A 20010-nucleotide genomic window follows, 5' to 3' on the forward strand; every position below is an offset into this window, starting at 1 on the left:
TTTTCAAAATTTCCTTTACTTCATTCATTCATGAATTCTTTGAACAAATTCAAAGAATCATAGTTTGTGTCAAATACACATATTCACATCTATTAAACTTATTAGCATTGTAAATGAAGTAAGAGAAATGAAACAAGTAGTCCTTTTCTTGTCAATACAAGGTTTAGGCTCAATGCTTCTATTATTAAATGAAACTTAATAACAATTATTTGGTTCCATGTCAAACTCAACTTATACGATCAATGAAACTATTTCATTCTAAACGTAAGTTGACTTTATCTATAGTCAAATTTTTACTTCTTTAAAACAATTTCATATTTCAACAAATATGAAATTTGCATCTAGTATCATATACCTTAGATGTAAAGTAAATAATTTAACTTTCTATAACAAGATGTATGAAGAAGTCTTACTTCTTTCTTCCATTTTGACTCTTTCAAAACTATTAGTAGTTTTTCTCGTATTTGAGAACAATTCTCAATATATGTACCAATTCAGAAACTCTTTTCCGAACCTTATGTCCTTCGTAAGGACCTTTAGTAAAATATAAACTATATGCCAAATATATCTAATTATGAAGATAAGAATATTTGTATCATGATTAAAACATATTTAACTAGGTCTTTAATTAAATATGCTCCCACTATTTTACTCAAAACAAATGACCCTCGACATTTGATTCGGAAAATCCCGTTGAAAATTTTCTAGTGAGAATGAGATCCATATTTCACTTTGTTTTAAGTCAGCGTTGGGCTGATTACACAAAACGTAGTTATTTAGGTAGGAAACTGTTTCCAATTGTATCTCATACAACTCTCATATCCTTTCCGTTGGGTGAATAACACTTATTTTAATCCATCATATGAAATAACCCAACATTTGCTTCTAAAGTCATATAATCATATTATATTTTTCTTTAGTTAAGTTAAACCCAATAAATAGCAATCGGATAAACTGGTTATCTCACCGCAACTTATCAATATTGACAATGCACTTTACGTTGGCAAAACCTACATTAATCGATATTGATCTTGAAGGGTGCTATTGTTTGGAAAACATAAAACTTAATATAGACACATCTTACTAGTATAGAAAATGCACCTTGCGTTGGCAAAACCTACATCTTCAATATTAGTCTTTATGAGTACTTGAAGGATTTTTAATTAAATTTGATCTCACCGACATGTGTATCTTATACACGCGTTTCACTTTACATGACATTCATGTAAATATGCGTTTAATAATTATATAAAACATACATGGCAAATATAATTAAAACATACATCTCATGCATCACATACATAAAATAAAATAGACTAGGTAGTATGGTTATGACCTCCTAACGCACAAGAATTAAATAAACTACTTTATTACAATTCTTTGACCCTCGAGCAAACTTCTCAAGCTTCTCCATCGGTATCATCATTTGGCGTTGTCTCTTTTGAACTCGAGCAATTACATTATTTAAGTAACTAAATAAATAAATAAATAAAATGCACGACACGCAGGCCGTATTTTAAAATAAACCACGACACGCAGGCCGTATAAATTAACGCACCAAATATCTAAGGTCATAACCATATACCATATATTTAATGAATAAATAAATAAGTAATAATAACATCTTATTATTACTATTATTATTAAATTAATATTACATTGTTATGCCAATAACAACGTATCTTAACAAACTAGCGCAAAAAAAAAAAAATTATTCTTTCTGTTTTATTGGCATAACAAACTAATATTATTTCAAAATAATATCGCATCACATGGATATATATCAAATAAAAGTAAAACTGATTCAAATCTTTTAATCTACAATCAAATCTTTTGATTCATAAAAAATAAAATTATGCTAAATTTATGCTAAACTTTTAAATCAAATCTTTAACAATTAATCAAAATACTTTTGAATTAATTTAAATCAGAATCAAACCTTTTGATTCATCATCGCTTTAAAAGTACCAAATCAATTTTATTTGATTCAAATCTTTTAATTCTAAATTAAATATTTTGAATCAAATCTTTAATGATTCTATAATCATCAAATATGGTAATTTAATTAATCAAAACTCCTTTTGAATAAACTTTAAATAATTCAAATAATTAATTTTAAAAACAGAATCAAACATTTTGATTCATAATCGCTTTGAAAAACCCAATTAATTAAATTTGATTCAAATCTTGTAATTCTAAATCAAATATTTTAAATCAAATCTTTGACAATTCTCTAATTATCAAATATGGTAATTTATTTATTCAAAACCCTTTTGAATAATATATTTGCAAAAATTGATAATATTATCTTTTAAAACAATTTCAAAAGATATTTCTAAAATTTTGAAACAATTTCAAAATTAAATATATTTGTCAAAATCACTTTGAGTTACCATCTAATTTATGCATCAACATTTGATACGTTTTGCAAACCCTAATTATAATGGCACAACACATGCGCCGTTTATGAATCCTAATTGCAATAACATGATCATACCAAATCAAGTACTCTGATTTTTATTCTATATGATGATCGAATATTTTAAAACTTCACCAGATTCGGTTCCGAAGCACTTCACCAGATACGGTTCCGAAGTACTTCACCAGATACGGTTCCGAAGTTTCAAATATCAATTATCAAATAAACAAATATCATCTGACTTAATTATTTTATGATAAAAACCAGTATATCACATATACTATTATTGCTTAAGGTTTAAAGTTGTTGCGATGTCGATTTTAATTCCCTTTATTATTTAATTGATTCAAAAATGTTTAAACAAATTTAAACAAATTGTTTAAACAGAAGCAGTTCTAAACAGAGACATGTTTAAACAGAATTGCAATTAAACAATATAAACAAATCGCGTTTTAAACAATTTAAACAGAATAGCGATTTAAACAGTATTATGTTTAAACGATTTAAACAGAATTGCAATTGCGATTAAACAATTTAAACATAATCGCGTTTTAAACAATTTAAACAAATCGCGTTTTAAACAATTTTAAACAGAATCGCGATTTAAACAGTTTAAACAGAATCGCAATTTAATCATAAACATGTTTAAACGAATTAAACAGTAAACAAAACAATCCGATTCAAGGTTTCGTAATTGGCTCTGATACCACTGAAGGGAAATCGATATATCAGAGGCAGCGGAATTTAAAAAAAAAAAACGATTTCCTTTCCTTGGATCATTACGAACTTAGAATGAATCAGTGATAGAATTGTTACCTCACAAAGTATGGAAATAGTTTCGATCACTAGCAAAGCAAAGAAGCGATGCATCTACTCAGTCCACACGAACAGAACTTCTCCGATGACCGGTGCTAGCCAATTCCACCAGAAATTCAGAGAGAATAGAGTTTAGAGAGCGGCGGCTAGGTTTTACTTTGTGAATTAGGTTAAGCTAACAAAACTTCATCACAAGGGTTCTATTTATAGAACCACTTGTGTGGTCATCAAACCAAGCACTGCACCGTACCTTACGGTGGACCGCATTTCTCTATTTTCATAAATTAAATAATAAGTCATACTTAATTATTTAATTACTAATAAGTCCTACTTATTATTTTATAAATAAGTCTTACTTATTTATTTCTCTCATCTATCTGTTCTTTGTGTGTGACCCTATAGGTTCTCGTAACGTTGACAATAATATTAAATCACATATTTAATATTATAAACAGTGAGCGGTATCTAGCAACACATCACTGCTACCCAAGTGACGAGAATGTCATGTGATCTGACGAAACCTTTCCGTGATAACGATCTTGTGTATAATTACCCCTTTGCCCTTATATCTATATTGAACACAAGACATAGATCGTGTCACCCTTGTATGGTTCAATATCTTATTTCTTGATCCCAGAATATACTAAACAACGAATAAGCTCAATATCTCATATTGACTTAGTTCGGCGTGGCCACGCATTTTATCAGTTATATTCAATCAAGAGGCCTACAGATATTGCTCCTGTTATGTAAGAGGGGCAAATTCCATCTAGGTCACTCATGTCCCTCAGCATGATTTGTAGAGTACCCATCAACCGACTTTATAGTCATCCTGTTACGGACAATGTTTGAACGGCAACTAAGTATTCTACTCCACATCTAGGGTCCATAGTGGTTTCAGGTCGAAGGGTGGTATACACCATTATCACTATGAGAATAACTTATGACACTTTTCATAACATACAATGTAGCATTCTCATGGCGGGTCAATCCAATATAAATATTACTCCTAATATTTATATCTATGTGAAGACTTGATATCTCATATCCATGACTCGTGAGATGAAGTCATCGGTCTACTCACATAATAGTCTCTATGTTTTACTGTTATCCCACATCATAGTAAAACTTGACTATGGATACTTTAAGAATAGTGTCATTATGTTTAATGGAGTCTCACTATTAAGTCACACTTAATGTTCCATTAATTAGACTAGCTATTCTAGGGACTTTATTAGTTTGAAACAAACATAATAAAGAAATGCCTTATTATATATATTAAATATATAAATCAAAGTCATCATACAAAAGACGATTCTATCAAAATAGATTGGCTTTTAGGGCTTACGCCAACACCGTGCCCCCCAAACGCTATTATAGGTCTACTTTTAATAGCGCTTTTCTAAAAAACGCTATTAAAGGTCTTCTCTAAAAAATAAACTTAAAAGAGCTACACAGATTTCATTAATCATAAAATCAAAACACTACATAAGACATTACCATACAAAATTTTGGTTAAGAATCTCAAACAATATAAATTAATCATATATATATATATATATATATATATATATATATATATATATATATATATATATATATATATATATATATATATATATATATATATATATATATATATATATTACAAACACTTGTATAATGACACAAGTTAACTAGCATGCCACCAATCACAACAACATCTGCTAAAATTAAGCAGATAACAACACAAAGAAAAACATAAAAGGAAAAATTGATTGAACTATATGGTACGAACTTTGCAGCACTCAAATTCATCATATATAGGACCTCTATGTTCTTGTCTAAATAACAGGTGTACCGGTTCTTTTTCTTGCCCATATGAATGCATCATTCCTGAAAGCATCACAAAAATATCTCAAAAGATAAACATTTCAATTGATTCAAGCAGAGACTTGCACTAACAGGTATTCCTTATTCCACACACATACAAATTCACAACTATAAAAAATTATATTAGAAATGTGAGACAACACTTATTATTGGATAATTGGTAGAGTACTTGTGATGAACACAACCAGAGTATTGCATTTACCTGGGTTATTCTCAAATTCTAATATCAAAATCACCAAGGCAAAACTTCCAAATGATAGAGTTTCACACTATTCTTTTCCTTTATGTTCACATCATGTAGTGTACTCAAATTAGATAGAAACAAAAATGATTAACAAATTGAACTAAATCTTTTGCAAATCATGCTTTACAATTGAAATGTGCTCTATAACTGAACATAAACCAGAACTTAAGCTTATGATGAACAAGAATGAAATTTTACCTAGCATTTTGCATTTGCATTAGAAATTCAAATTGCTCCTTCAAGACATCAATTTGTGAAACTTTCTCCTTGAATGCATTAATTACAGTCTGTATTAACAACAGCTGAACCTTTGTGATATAAGCTTCTTCATTGATTTGTTCCTGTGAGCAAATTAATATATGAACAAACCACAAATCAATAAAGCAAAAATCCAATGGGACAAAAGATGAATTTTAAACCCTCATCAATCATTTTATTACAGGTTTTATAACAAGCTCCTAAGATGATACATTCATAATCCACGAGTCAATTTTCCATAATAAAAACATTGATCATATTCCATATGACATTCTTCTACCAACACAAATGTTTAAACCATACATCATGATAATATAACCCCAAAAGTGAGTACTATTTCTACATTAAAATTTAAGTTCTAAATGTATAAAAACCACATCTAAACATAAAAAGAAGAATAAAAACTGAAATAAAAAGAAGAATCGGAAACAAAAGAAAAGAAATTCAGAAAACAGTAAGCGAATGCGTGAGAAAACTTACTAGAATTATGTTACAGAATTTATTGATAAGCGATGTCAACACAACTGTTTTCAAAATCGAATGCCTACGGATGAAAATCTTGATTGGACGGGTTGGATTTGGCATAACTTTGTACCACCTTCATCATCTTTTGTAGTTTGGTGCTGCTTTCAAAATCGAATGCCTACGAATGAAAATCTTATGAAGCGGGGATGTGTTGTGGTCTCTGCCTGTGACCTCTGCCTATCTCAATCAGAAACAACGCCTCATTTGTTTCTCACGTGCAGCTTCGCGAATAATTTATGGAATTTGCTGGGATCGATTCTGCAGATCCAGTTTAATTGCAGTAGTTTTCATTCGATATTTGAAAGTTTGGACGAAAATTGGAGTGTTTTCGTTACTGTAACGACCCGATTTTTAGTAAATCGATATTTTATATATTTGCATATATTTTGGGTTAGTGTTAAATATTTATTTACGCGACGCATAATTATTTATCGCGAACATAAGTTTGTGAGCGAAACCTTTGCCATGTTAGTGGGCTTGGGGCGTGTGATAGAAGCTTAATGGGCCTAAGCCATTGGGCTTGGTTCAAGGTCCATAGAGAGTGGTATAAGTAACCAAGTCAAACCAATGAATAGTATCACAATTCATTTTTCATGAGAAGTTAGAGTTTGTGAGCTTAGAAGCAAGAGCAAACCCTAGGAGAGCAAGAAGAAGAACACGAGCAAGGAGAAGAGATTTAGAGGTCAAGAATCATCATTCAATCCAAGGTGAGAGTGGTTAAGCATAAGCTTGGGTGATCCAAGAGAGGGGAGGTGTCTAGCCTCCATTCCTAAACTCTCTCATCCAATTTCTTTGGGGTTTGGGTGAAGTTTCTTTATCATAAACATGTCTTTTCATCTTAGTATGCTTAATGAACATCTAGGAGGGAATATGTATATGTTTGATGATGGTTTTGCATGTTTATGCAACTTTGCTTATTTTGCAAGAAATTGACATGATTTTGATTGTTTGATGTATTTGGATGTTTGGAAGAGATGATTAATGTTCCTTGATATCATATATGCTTGGAATTGTTGTTTAAGAGAATTTATAACATGTTTGAATGAATTTTTGGTTGGATTCAATGTTAAACCGCCTTATTGAAACTCAAGAACAGATATTTTTCTGGTGTAGTTCGCTAAGCGACCAGGAGTTCGCTGTAGCGAACATGTTCGCTGAAGCTCGCCAATGCTCGCCATGAGCAGGTGACTTCCTGGTGAGGTTCGCCATGTCTCGCTGAGGCTTCGCTTAGCGAAGGCCTCTGTGACAGCAATTTTTGTTAATGTTTGTAAAGTGTGTGTATCCATGTATTTGGTTTCGTTTTGGTTTGGAATTATTATATGTTTAATAATTGTGTTGTGTAATGGCATTTATATAAAATGTCAAAGAAGTATATGTATTTTGTATATCGGGTTGTCCGATAAAGAAGAATATCAGTTTGTCTGATAAAGAAGTTTAATGGATTATGTTATCCATGTAGTGAGCAGTAGCTTCGTGCTAAGTGATTATCATATGTTTGGTAAATGCATGACATTCATAAATTCATGCATTATTTAGGGATATCAGACTTGTCTGATAAAGAAGGATATTGGACTTGTCCAATAAAGAAGAATATCAATGGTAAGTTCCTTGATAAAGAAGATGGTACCACATGCATTAGTCGTGTCTAGGTTGGCATGACATTGAATGTTTGGCATTAGTCGCATTTGAGTAAATGTGCAATTATGTGTTATGTGTTATGTGAGTTCTTTGTGTTGTCCGAAACGACGTGAAACTATCTGGTTGTGTATTTGTGAGTATGTGTTATCTGGTGTATTGCTTATTGAGGCATGTGTGTGAGTTAGTAATGCGTGATAGGTTGAATATAGGTGCGTTTCTATATTCGTATGTATGTGATTATGTTTACTAACTCTCTACCTATTTGTTATGTGCTGGACCTTTAGGGGTTCAGGTATTTAGGTCGAGGTCTCGTTGAGCTTTAGCTGCAGATCGTTTTGGTGTGGAGCACTTTTGTGAGGAGCTAGTGTAGGCTACCTTTGTATAGCTTTGTTAAGTTTAGATTGGTTGTGATGTATATTAGTGCTCTGGTATTTGTAACATCGAGTCGGGGATCGTTTGTATTCCGTCGTATATCGATGCGAACATCTTAACTTATGTTTTATGTAGATGAATTATCTTTTGAACTATTTGGTTCATTGCTTTGAAAATCCTTTATGTTATGTTTTCCGCTGCGACGTTTCGTGTCATGTGCACGATCGTTTTGAAAAATGTTTTTCCGTGGCGCTCCGGCTACTTATCTTTAAAAAGTTTTTAAGATCACGTTTTTAAGGGTAGTTAGTTCGGGGTGTTACAGTTACCAACACTGCTACAGTCGCAGTTCTTCATGTTTTCCATTCCATTTGGTTGGCAAGAAATGACATTCTCTTCAGAAACACAAAGATAACTATGTACGCTGCACAATCGAAAATTCTAACGGCAAGCAATCTGAGCGCGACATTGGCTCCCGGGCTGTCAAACGCAGCAGACAATGCGATTCTGCAGAAGTTCCAGCTTGCGCCCAGGCCAGCAGCTGCATCATCGAATAAATTGGTGTTTTGGCGGTCTCCAATCTTAGGATGGATGAAGGAAAATACAGATGGAACGAATGTCTCGGCTGCTTGTGTCGGACTGTTTCGCGACCACACAGCAAGGTTTAGGCAAATTCACAACTTGTAAAGCATGATAAGAAATCAAACATGGTAGGCATAGTCTTATCCTCCATTCAATTTGATTTCAAAGTATCTTTTTCTAGAGTTCTAATTCTAACATATATGAAATATATTCTTTGTTAATATAAAGTTCAGTACATTCAAATTGGGATATGCATAATAGGTCCACTAATCCAAATATCAAAAATAACCAAGTAACAAACCACAAATACAAAACAATTGCTTTAAACCCTAAATTAATTGTACTAACAAACCACAAACACAAACCAAACACCTAAAACCCTAAATCAATTGTAGTAACATACCACAAAGCAAGCAAAAGTGAAGGAAGAAGAGGCAACCTGCAGTAGTCAGAGCTAAAAAATTGAAAGAAATCTGCAATTGAACATAGGGCTCAACATCAAATTTCTGCAACTCAGGTAAAATTGAAAAGTGAAAACAAGGATGAACGTAAACAAAAGCAGAAAGAAATTGATCAAAGGAATGACCTGTTTCATATAATTGTTCGCAGCGAGGGAGAAGGGAGGCGTAGTCGTTGATAATAAAAACAGAGTGGATGAAAATTCGAGTACTGTGTTGCTATTTTTAGAATTTATGAGTTCTGGGTTCAATTGATTTTTCTTTTAGGGTTCAAGGAGGGAAACGATGGAGAGAAGGAGGTTTATAGGGTTCAGGTGAGTTTAACTGAGAAAAGACAGTTTATGAGTTCGACGGAGAGGACAAAGGTTTCTAGGGTTTAAGTGATCGAACTGCTGAGGGAGAGAAGAAGAAAGATGAGTTCGATACAGAGAAGAAGGTGACTAGACTTTGATGAAACGCGTGATGAATGTGTGAATTTTGCGTGATATTTTTTGTTACATATTTATTTTTATTTAATAAAGAATCCTATAATAACGCTTAACAAAAAGCGCTAACAAAGGACCACCTCTTTAATAGCGTTTATCCACAAAGCGCTATTAAATGCCTCCGTTATTTTCCAGTTAGCACCCTATAATAGCATTTGTTTAATAAGCGCTATTATAAGCCATATCTATAATAGCGCCCGACCCTAAAACGCTGTTATAAGTCGCTGGGTGTAATTTTTAATAGCGTTTTACATAAAAGCGCTATTAAATTGGCGCTATTATATGTCAAAATTGTAGTAGTGCCTCCAAGCAAGCATGTCTGTCTTTTAGTCTGTCTTTTAGTATCTCCTTTATTCTATTTATTTAGTCAAAGTGTCTTATTACATGACTTTGTTACTTGGCGTTATCTATGGGTCTTCTGAATCAAACAAAGAATATTCTTGTTGTTTGATTAGTTTGCTCTTAACTTCGGTCGTTAGCTTCCGTTAATTGACCGACTCTACTTCGCCACCACTTTTCTTTTCTGAGTTTCCACAACATTATACATACTTGACCAAATTTGCACCGCACGGTACTCTTCCATGGAAAATTCTCGTAACCAAGCCATATAATATATCTCTATCTGATGTATTTGACAAGCATGTCTAATAAATTCTTCTAGACACATTTCTTATTGTATTTTTTGTTAATCTATTTTGATAAAATTACAAACATTTTCATATTTTATAAAGTGGATATATTAAATTTTTAAAATAAATCAATTAATGATCATAAACTGTGTTGAGTGTGAGTTAATTATAAATCTCACTTATTAGAAGAGTTAATGTTGAACGATATATATAGGTGGAGACCCTCTTTGTCCTATTCATGGTTGATCACTTGATCCTTGTCTCTTTCTTTTTGAGGAGTTTTCTTTTTCACACATGATGGTGCCTTTGAGGGGTTATTGTTTGTTGCTGGTGTGTCTTCTTGAAGTTTTATTTCAATGTTTATTTTTCTGTCTCACCTTATAGATTGTTATGTCTGATGGAGTTTTTTTTTTTATAAGCAAAGATTGAATTATAAGGAGTACAAGGGGTACCCAACCCTTACAATTCTTATAGCAACCATTACATGCTAATAATGCAATTTAAAGGATCCTTACACCAATCTGAAAAAACACAAGAAGACTTACTAGCTATTTTACCTATAAACCAAAACCATGAAATATAAATAATCTTGTCTTCTAAGGCTTTCCAATTAATAGCTTCTCCTCTAAAAACCACATTGTTACGCGCACGCCATATACACCAAGTGGTGGCCAACCAAATAACGTGACGAGCTTTTACATATTTCTTATTTTTCAATAAAGCTCCAAAAGAGGAAAAATGTTTCCACCCGTCATCAAAAGAGATGAAATCCACATTCATCCATTTAAAAATCTGCTTCCACAACTTTTGAGAAAAAGAGCAATTAAAGAGCACATGAGATAATTCCTCTTGTTCTTCAAAACAAAAAATGCAACATAGCTCATGCGGATTAACATGGATAGATTTTCTTGCCAAGGCCATTCGAGTTGGAAGTCTTGATAATAATAACCTCCATCCAAAAATGCTTACTTTGGATGGAACATCATTTAACCATAATTGTTGTAAAGCTTTCACTACATTTTCATCAATAGCCACAACAACTTCGCGAGAGTGAAGGAACTCGTAAGTCGAATTCACCGAAAAATACCTGATTGAGTAAGCCTCCATCGTCTGTTATCTGCGTCATTGCTCACATTAGTCCTGAACCACGCATCATTCTCAATACCCCCAATCTTCATAATATCACGCCACCACAAAGATTGACCTTTGACATTGCTAAGATTAGAGTGCAAAAAATTATCAGCCAAGCTCCCATATCTATGCTCTAATAGTTTGGTCCATAAGGTATTATGATCACACAAACCTCTCCACTTCCATTTACAAAGTACAGCTTGGTTGAAATAATTTAGATTCTTTATACCCAAACCACCTTTATCTTTTGGAAGGCAAATTGTGTCCCAACTAACCCAACAAATCTTCTTAATATCAGAACATCCTCCCCAAAGAAATCTCCTTTGGATAGTAATCAATTCTTGTAACACACACACCGGTACCTTGAAAAAAGAGAAAAAATATAATGGGAGACTAGAGAGTACCGAATTAATGAGTGTAACTCTTCCGCCGAATGATAAATTTCGACCACTCCAAGTATTAAGTCTTTTCTTCATAGCTTCCTTTATAGGATTTCAAGTGACCTTTCTCCTTGGGTTAGCTCCAACTGGAATTCCTAGAAAACGAAAAGGAATTGATTCTACTTCACAGTGTAAAAAGGAGGACGCTGCGGACAAAAAATTATCATCAAGATTAATGCCACAGAGTTTACTTTTGTAAAAATTAACCTTCAGTCCCGATACTAATTCGAAACTTCTCAACACAGTTTTAAGCGACCACAAATTCTCCCACTTCCCTTCACCTACTAGAACGGTGTCATCTGCAAATTGAAGAGTGTGAAATTGTAAGTCATCATGAACTTTAAAACCATGATAATTGCCATTGTCAACAGCCTTCTGCATTAAGCGAGTGAGACCTTCTGCAACTATATATCAAGAAAAGAAAGGGAGATAACGGATCCCCTTGTCTCAGCCCTTTACCAACAACAAAATCCGCTGTAGGACTACCATTTACAAGCACAGACAATGAACTAGTAAAAATACAGGCTCTCATCCACTTCATCCACCTCTGCGCAAATCCCATTCTCCGCATCATATACTCCAAAAAATTCCAATTAACCGTATCGTACGCCCTCTCAAAATCTACCTTCAATAATAAACAGTTGTCTTTTCTTCTCTTGGCAAAATCAATCAGTTCATTCACTACCAAAACTCCATCCAGAATTTGACGATTAGGAACAAAGGCCGTTTGACAATCTGAGATCAATTTACCGATAACTTTTTTTAGACGAGCCGCCAACACCTTTGAAAGGATTTTATACAAACAACCAACAAGGCAAATGGGTCTATAATCTGATAAAACCTGAGGATGATCCTTTTTTGGTACTAGTGTCAAGAAAGATGCAGTGATCGCCTTTGGAAGGGAAGCACTACTGTGAAATTCGTTCAGAAACTCCATAACATCTGTTTTTAAGATGTCCCAGCAAGTTTTCAAAAAGTTAAAGTTAAACCCATCAGGACCCGGACACTTATTGCCATCACTATTCCACACAACCTCTCTAACTTCCTCAACCGAAAAGGGAGATAATAAAGAAGAATTATCTGCTTCCGACAAGGAGTTAAACGAAAGCCCATCTAGAGTAGGACGGTTACGCCATTCTTCGGTGAAGTTATTAGCAATATAATTTTTTACAAAATACTTGATCTCATCGACCCCTTGAACCCATTTGTCACCATCTCTCAACGCCACTAGTTGGTTATTCCTCCTTCTACCCTTTAAAGTCTGATGAAAAAATTTGGTATTAGAATCCCCTTCTTTAACCCACTTTGATCTAGACTTCTGTTTGAGTAAGCTATCCTTAAAATGAAGTTGCTTCCAAAACTCCTTATTTAGACCCTCTAACAAAAGGTAATCAACATCCCCATTAGTACTTGAAAGAAGGCCTTCAAACTCATTAATATCGGAGACTGTCTTCTCTATGTTTAGATCCAAATAACCAAACACCTCCTTGTTCCACTTCTTTAGACTCTCTCTAAGAAGTTTTAGTTTTTCTTTCAAGACAAAAGCTTTTTTACCCTTAATATCGTAACTTTTCCAAGCTGATTCCACAAAACCCTTAAACTCTGGATGTTCTAACCAACCGTTTATCACCCTAAAAGGTTTAGGGCCCGAATTACATGACGAGCTGAGGAGCCAAACCGGACAATGATCAGATATATCACGGTCTCCGACCCATTACCCCTTAACATCATTCTTCTTCAAGAAGCCCTCTGATAACAAGAACCTGTCTAAGCGGCTCATAGCTATACCGTCTGGGCTAAACCAAGAAAACTTCTTCCCCAGCACAGGTATATCAATAAGCTCCATGTCATCCACAAACTCTCTGAAAAAGTTAACCTCACTCCTCCTAGTAGCAACACTACTTCCTTTTCTTTCGGATAAATGAAGAATAGCGTTAAAATCACCACCAATACACCATTCACCACTCTCCCCTCTTCTAAGATTCAATAAGTCTTCCCATAATTTTCTTTTGCCCGCTAGATTACAAGGAGAGTACACATTAACAATGTTCACCCTCATACCCTCCCAATCAACACAAAGCCCCACAAAGCCATCACCATAAAAGATATTTAGCAATTTGAATAAGTTAGAGTTCCAGATTGTTAAAATACCTCCAGATGGTCCTACTGCCTCCTTTGCCGCCCAGTGAACATCTTGATGCCCCCACAAATTATGAATCATAGAATCATCAAAATGTGCTCTCTTTGTTTCTTGTAACATACATAAATCAAACATACCTTTTTTGAGAAACTGACTCAATCTCCCCCTCTTAGCACTCCCCCCCCACCCTCTCATATTCAAGGAAACTATCTTCATTTGGCACTCTTTTTCTGTTGCGCCCTTAGAATTCTACCATCCTCATCTCGTCTTTCATTATTTTGAATGTGGTGAATACAGACATCTTCATCTTCCTCTCCTCCTACACCTAAGTCTCTGGCCCCCTTCCAAATTTTTGACGTAACTTCATTTTCTCTATTCTTTAAAAACACCTTGTTACAATTTCTAATATCTGACGATTGCAAGGAGCTACAACAAAGTACCGTGCCTGCTGAAGAAACAGAGTTGGATGCAATATTTGGTTTCTTAATTTTTCCAACAGGATTACGCGTGCACTTGTCGTTCTTTACCTCGAGACCTTTAGCAGATAAACCAGTAGAAGTTTTATTTCTACTAGTGTCACACAAAGGGGGGCGATGATGAATTTTGTTATTCTCCTTAATCAAACCAATGCTTTTTTTCTTCGGGTTGTTTTTAACCCCTCCTTGCGCAACACAGACAATAGGCTCCAGAATATGATTCAGCTTAGAATTAGCTACGGAATTAGCGCATCCCATGACTCCCTTAGATACTGGCTTGCAACCCATTCCCCTTTCTTGAGATAAATTCAAGTTGCTGGACAACACTGGACTGTTAGCCTTGGGTTCACTGCTAACTGTACCTTTCTCCACACTATTGACCGCCGGGCTAGAAATAAATTGACTATTATTAAAAGAACCATTATCATATACGCCCAACTCACCCTGGTCATCGTGAGAATCTGAATGTAACGAAAAAACATTATTATTGGGTTGATTAGGAATAACTTCTTTAGGCAAACTTTCCTCTACGATTTCTACAACCTCAACTCTGTTAACATTTGAATTTGGAAGAGCAACCAAAGCCAAAGAATGCATTGTCTCCTCATCCAATACTCTATCTTGCTCAACGTGATCAAGGTTATCACTTGCTGAAACAACGTCCTCCATAGATCCCAACTCTTCTTCCTCGTTAGAACTATCAAACGAATCATCACGACCGTCATAATTGGGCTTTGCAGGACTAAGAATACGCATAGGCCCATAAGAATCCTCAATAATTCTCATCGAAAAAATTTCTCCATTAATAATTGCCTCAAAAACATCATCAATAACCTTGTGACTTTTGGTCCGCAACATCAAACGTGCAACATCCATGGTGTTTTTCTTCATGGTGCCATCATCCGCGTTAATAAACATACCATAAGCCTTGCAAATGAGGTCGAAAAAATCAACATTCCAAGCATGTGCTGGAATACCGTACACACGAACCCACGACACTCTTTCATTATCCACTGCGCTAGTTTCCCATGGTTTTATAAAGCTGAACCATTGTTCCAGCCAGTCCTTTGCGTCTGCCTGAAGTGCCTGGAGCTCGCCCTCCTCTTGTTCTTCCATCAAGACCAGGTTCGCACCTAGAGGTGTGATCTTTACTCCATAATAACCTTGACTATGAAAACCTTCTTGAATATTATACGACATTCCAGGTTGGATAACTTTTCCCACAAAAGCTCGCTTTAGACGTTGTAGTTCTTCTTCGTTTGCACCAAAACTCACCCTACGTAATCCTTGATTGATCTGGTATGAAGCACCAATGTTCTTCGCCCCTTTCTTGACAGCATGCGCATAAGAATTGTTATGATCTTCAACGTGAATATGAACAGCTTCTCTGCCATGATGCCTTTCTTCCCTCCTAGCCCCTGTGTCATTGTGGCCCTTACCTCCAGTCACACAATCTCGCTGCCTATCCTCTCTCTGAAAACGTGAAATGTTAACAGAGATTTTGTCCCTGCCAATTATGACCCCGTCGAGTTCATACTCAAAGCTCCTTGAGTTACTAACATTTTCAAAACGTGCAAACTCAAAGCGCCTACCTCTCTTGTCCCTCCGATCTGGGATAACAACTTCTACGATATCTCCGTACTTGTGAAAAATGTTTGACATTGCCTTCGCTCCGAAACTATCCGGAAAATCATTGAAAAAATAAGTGACATAAGGTATCTCCTTTTCCCTATGTTGTCTTGTGGTTGTTGCAATATCGATTCTGTTGTGGCCGTTATTTCTTCGTCTCTGTTCCTGCCGATCACTCACTACAAGAAAACATCAATTTACCGACAAAATTTATTGGCGGTTTAGGCCCTCTGTAAGTTTCTGGCGGCCTAAACCCCCAGTAAATGAAACAAACCGCCAAAAACTTAAAAAAATAATATTTAAAAAACTTTCTTTAACTTACTGGCGGCCTTAGCCGTCAAAAACTTATCAAATTTTTTCTTTAAACTTCTGGCGGCCTTAGCCGTCAAAAACTTATAAATTTTTTTATTCTAAAAATTGAGAGATACTAGGAGGGGGAAAAAATGAGGGGAGTTATTATTTTTTTATACACGTTTTAGATTCATCAAGTACCCACCACCTCTCACAAAGACACTCTCTCCATGCCAAAGTTACTCTACTGCAAGTCTGCAAAACAAGAAGAAGAAACAAGAGCAAAACCAAAAATGGGTTTTTCCTTCATCAATTTCTCTTCTCCACCATCAATTTCTTTGCCTTTTCATCATCATCAAACAAACCTCATCTTGTAGTGGAATTCCTTGGTGACACCTCTGATGAGATTCACGACGTGACAGAGGGCAGTATCGACGACGGCGGAGGTTTTCCGAACGAGACATCGATCTTGAGCTTCTTCTTGCCATTCTCATCGGTGATATGAGATCAAAACCACTGTCATCAGATCTGGTCTTTCTTGTTCTTCTTTTAGCCATTCTTGCGGCGGAACAAAGCGTTTTCACCGGCCAAACCAGTATCATTTCTCATCCGATCTGCATCTTCATCTCCCTCAGCTACCGATTTAAAACAAAGTTTTTCATTTTTTTTATTTAGTATTTTACAGTTAAATAAATAAAGGGGCAGAACAAAAAAATAAAATAAAAAAATTAAAGGGACATGTGATTACTGACATACATAACTGACACATTCTGATTTGCTTGCAAAACATAATATACATATATAATATATGGGCGGTGTATGCCGCCAGAAAAGTTAGAGAACAGCTGTATAACACTTTTTGGCGGTCTAGGCTGCCAATAAGTTTACCAACGAGCGTTTTATTGGTGAATTTTGGCCGCCAGCTGGCCGCCAATAAATTTGAATAAAGTGGCGGTTTTACCCACTTACAGAGGGTTTTTGGCCCTCAATAAATTGTGTTTTTCTTGTAGTGACTTCATTCCAATCTTGCTCGCTATTGCGTCCCATAGTTGTGGATATAAAAAGATAGCTCTGATCGCTAGAGTGTAGACGAAAGAAAGATGAAAAACATAAACCTGGGCATCAAAACACAACTCAAAAGATCAAAAGTATACTGATAGTTGTTATATCCTTGATGTTGCTTGATTTTGCTAATACTGATCGTCGTCCCCTATCCTTATGTCTGATGGAGTAATAGGAGTATACTTCCGATACTTTCTTGCTTTCCTAAACTTTTTTTTTGTACTTTTTTCAATTCATATATCATATGTTTGTACTTTTTTCAATTCATATTTAAATTTATATATCATATGTGTGAATTCTACGTTAACTAGAAGAGTATATATAGAACATTATTTTAAGATACGTAGTTTACATTTTTGATGATCTACATTATTCTTATTATGAGGTCGTCTAATATGAATTTGGTTCATGGTGAATTCTACTATTTTTAGTAAATTTTAATAAAAAGATATTTTTGTTTTCAAATTTTAATTATTATATTTTTTTTTTACTAAAAATGGTCATGTTCAATACTAAACATCCATAATAGAATGATATTAGTGTTTTTTTTTTTTTTTGATTAAGTAAAGTTTCTTTCAGTATTTAATTTTCATTCCTTTGTCACTTTTTTAGTACTCGTTAGTATCTACTTCTAATATATTAAAATCGATTATCACTAAATTTACTTATTTATCCTTATTAGTATTAACCATATTGTAACTTTTATATCATTCATTGTACTTTCACAAAAAAAAAAACTAAAATGCACTTTTGGCCCCATAAATTTCACAAAGTTGCAATTTTAGCCCCTTAACTTTAAAAATAACAGTTTTGGCCCCTTAACTTTAGTCCATTTTGCAAAACCTCAATTTTGACTAAGCCAATACATAGGTGGCAACTGAATTAGCTGACTAAGACGCCATGTGTGTAATTATTTTAATTTTAAAATATAGGGGGCAAAAAGAAAAATATAGAAAGAATATAAGATAAATACAATAAAAAGATGATATACTTAAAAATATGAACAAAACAGATTATAGATAAGAATTTTTGAGTTTTGATTACCCTAAATATTCCTAATAAAATTTCTAATTTTTGATTAAAAACTATACACGGGACCATTATTTGTCACTAAAATATAAAAAATTGAATAAATATGTTTAAAAGAAAAAACACAATAATTACATTTATATTATAACAATATTATAGATAGGAATAAAATAGAACAATCTATACGTATAAAAATAGCAACAAAACATATTAATACGAACAAACTTAAACAAGAAAAGAAACATAAACAATATTACTATCAAGTTTACTACTAACCACTAATAATAATATAATAACGTTAATTAGTAGTATAAACTTACTAAGTTTGGGAGAAAAAACACAATAATTCCACTTATATTTTAACAATATTATATAACAATTTCTAACATATTATATAACAAACTTAAATATCGAATAAAAGTACAATGGACCCATGCGAATGCATATGAGTCTTTACCCTAGTTATTACCATAATATAATACTATAATAAATATTAAAACTTAAATATTTTTTTTAATTATATATTTTTCGTGAAAGAGGAAACAATCCTAGTCTAGTTGAGTCAAGTTTCTCTCCATTTTATCTCTTTATTTATTCTCTCTATTACTGTAATTTTGAAAAATAATACAGGATCCATAAAGTGTCATATTATTACATTTATATTTTTAATTTTTTTTTAAACGATAAATATATTAATATTATTAATAATCAGATCTCTACGTATTTTCAAAACTTTAATAATTATAAAAATGGAGAGATTAAAAAATGAAGAGGAGTGGTTGGTCCTTAAAAAATCCTACAAAAGAAATTTGAAGAAGATTGTGTAATAACTTGGGATCACTTAAGTCTCTTTTATGCTTTGATATTACTTGAAAAAAATTGTGGCGTGTAAAATAGCAATGAATATTTTTGAGTGATAATGTTGCACATCACATTTCATGAAAACGATTAGTTACGTGGAATTATCTATGTGTATTCTGAATAAACAGACAAAGGTTCTTTTTTTTAGCACACACAGACAAAAATTCTTGTGTGACAATGTTGTCACTACATAGCTTATGTTAATTGACTTGGGTTGACTGACTCAATGTCATGCCTGCGTTCTACTAAGCACCACACACTCACACAATAGTTTTCTGTGGAATATTTTTCCTAGCCAAGGGGTCATCAAAGTCTGTCTCTACGCAATTTATCTCTTTCAAAATGGAATCTTCTATATATTGTATATTAAGCTATTAAATTAATGATTAATTTTATGAATAAAAATATTATTGATTATAATATATTTTAGAGATAAAAATTTCATAAGTATAAACACAATTTTACTGTCGTCTAACGAAATAAAAACACAATTTTATTGTTTTAAGTATTATATTAATTAATTTGTGTCAAAAAAAAGTATTATATTAATTTTTTACATTTTTTCATAAATTTTTTTTAATATTGACTATTATGAGAAATAAAAATTCAAAAAAATATCAAACTATATATTTTTTATAATTTTGATAAATAACATT

The 20010-nt window shown here is 33.4% G+C and overlaps 1 pseudogene; it reads left to right on the forward strand.

Moving 5' to 3' along the window:
- LOC123885090 overlaps window positions 1-20010 on the forward strand; it is an 86396-nt pseudogene that overhangs the window by 30893 nt on the left and 35493 nt on the right.

The sequence above is a fragment of the Trifolium pratense genome, linkage group LG5 (genome assembly GCF_020283565.1).
Source record: "Trifolium pratense cultivar HEN17-A07 linkage group LG5, ARS_RC_1.1, whole genome shotgun sequence".
Taxonomy (NCBI): domain Eukaryota; kingdom Viridiplantae; phylum Streptophyta; class Magnoliopsida; order Fabales; family Fabaceae; genus Trifolium; species Trifolium pratense.